Source organism: Babylonia areolata, chromosome 7 (assembly GCF_041734735.1).
Source record: "Babylonia areolata isolate BAREFJ2019XMU chromosome 7, ASM4173473v1, whole genome shotgun sequence".
In the NCBI taxonomy this organism is placed as follows: Eukaryota; Metazoa; Mollusca; class Gastropoda; order Neogastropoda; family Buccinidae; genus Babylonia; species Babylonia areolata.
Window position 1 is genome coordinate 46,343,010 of NC_134882.1, and position 2,500 is coordinate 46,345,509.

The following is a 2,500-nucleotide window of genomic DNA, read 5'->3' on the forward strand; positions in this document are numbered from 1 at the left end:
CAAAAGGGTAGACAATCCAGTCTTTCCAAGCTGTTTTTGTCCAGCCAACAAAGAAAAAATTCAAAACCAGTTTAATGTTCCTCAGTACATTGTCAAAAGAATCTTTCTTCACTAACAGCAGCAGTTTAGAGATATGATGGAATGATACCAAAGTGAAACACTGAAAGAATTTACCTCAGATTTTCCATTATGTTTCTTTTCAGCCCCTTTATATAAGAATGCCCCCCAAACAAGCTGCTCACACAACCTCTAAAACTGCCCCCAACAATGATCGAAACACTTCCACCCCACGAGGAACGTAAACACTTCGTCACTTTGCACCTCCCTCCCACCCCCCACCCCATTCACAGTGAAATCAGCCATGAAAGCAGCTTCACAGGCGATGGGCGCATGGCCAGACCACCCGTGAGTAACCTTATCTGGCCAATTGTCTGTGAAAGATCTCCTTCCATCAGCACAGCACAAGCCGACAGCACAGAGCTGACATGTTTTGAATCACAGAGTGCGTGTAAGGTTCTATCATCAGGCTGACTGTGTCTTGGTCAGGGTCTGAAAAATATGGGATTGTATGGTATGGTTGCCTGCATGTGTGGCTTCTTATCCGCTTTCGTAAACAATTGATGTTTTAGCTTGTTACTTTTCATTTTATATCATTTATCTGTTCATTCATTCGTCTACTCCTTCTGTCATATAACCATCCATTATTTACTGTTTAGTCTTAGTCAGAGACCATTGTTTTGAAAAGATAAAGTGGTCAGTTCTTTATTGTATTTTTCTTGCGATTGAAAGTTGACACACATAAACTGATAAACTAGTAGAGACAAGCAATTTACTAAAATCTGGATTCAGGACCGTTTAAAAAGCCACAATCTCGATGCAGACTGAACAAAATGCTTTTGTTTTTGATTTACAAGAGGACACAAAAGGGTAGACAATCCAGTCTTTCCAAGCTGTTTTTGTCCAGCCAACAAAGAAAAAATTCAAAACCAGTTTAATGTTCCTCAGTACATTGTCAAAAGAATCTTTCTTCACTAACAGCAGCAGTTTAGAGATATGATGGAATGATACCAAAGTGAAACACTGAAAGAATTTACCTCAGATTTTCCATTATGTTTCTTTTCAGCCCCTTTATATAAGAATGCCCCCCAAACAAGCTGCTCACACAACCTCTAAAACTGCCCCCAACAATGATCGAAACACTTCCACCCCACGAGGAACGTAAACACTTCGTCACTTTGCACCTCCCTCCCACCCCCCACCCCATTCACAGTGAAATCAGCCATGAAAGCAGCTTCACAGGCGATGGGCGCATGGCCAGACCACCCGTGAGTAACCTTATCTGGCCAATTGTCTGTGAAAGATCTCCTTCCATCAGCACAGCACAAGCCGACAGCACAGAGCTGACATGGTTTGAATCACAGAGTGCGTGTAAGGTTCTGTCATCAGGCTGACTGTGTCTTGGTCAGGGTCTGAAAAGTATGGGATTGTATGGTATGGTTGCCTGCATGTGTGGCTTCTTATCCGCTTTCATAAACAATAGTTTTATTGATGTTTTAGTTTGTTACTTATCATTTTATATCATTTATCTTTTCATTCATTTGTCTACTCCTTCTGTCATCTAACCATCCATTATTTACTATTTATTCTTAGAGTCCATTGTTTTGAAAAGATAAAGTGGTCAGTTCTTTATTGTATTTTTCTTGCGATTCAAAGCTGACACGCATAAACTGGCAAACCATTAGAGACAAGCAATTTTCTAAAATCTTGATTCAGGACCATTTCAGTTCTAAAGCCATGGTCTCAATGCAGACTGAAAAAAAGGTCACTTTTACAAGAGGACACAAAAGAGGAATCTTCTCTGGCCAATCGTCCGTGAAATATCTTCCATCAGCGGACCACAAGCCGACAGCAGGGAGCTGACATGTTTTGAATCACAGAATGCATGTAAGGTTCTGCCATCAGGTTGACTGTGTCTTGGTCAGGGTCTACGAAATGTTATTTACTTATTATTAACAACAACAACAACAACGCCAGCAACAACAAAGTGTGTGACTCCTTCACTGACTTTCGTAGTTAAGTATTGTATGTTTAACTCTTTCCATACGAACGGCGAAAGAGACGACGTTAACAGCTTTTCACCCCAATTACCATCATCAAAATATTACAAGCGGAAGGCTCTTATACTGAAGAGGTGAATGTTGACAAAGAATACCACAATTCTGACGACGGAAGCTAAAGGTTGGGTCATTCAGAAACCCACAGGACATCCGAGGGGTCTGTGTAGAGGAGAAGAGAGGACTGGCCGTACTGAGTGAGTTAATGACTACCAAGTTCAACCGAGCTCTCAGTCAAAGAAGACTACTCACTTGCGTAGCTTTCGTCGGCCATTGTATGTTTGTTACTTGATTATTTGATAATATGAATTAAGCGTGTGGTTTACTTATTTGCATTCTTAGTTTGCAAATACGTTTGTTCGTCACTTTTTATTCGATAAATAACA

General features: G+C 40.7%; 1 protein-coding gene across 1 annotated transcript in view; it reads right to left on the reverse strand.

Annotated features, from left to right (window-relative positions):
• The window catches only part of LOC143283856 (glutamate receptor-like), a 420,866-nt gene that overhangs the window by 149,039 nt on the left and 269,327 nt on the right, over positions 1-2,500 (reverse strand). The gene's annotated exons all lie outside the window — the stretch shown is intronic.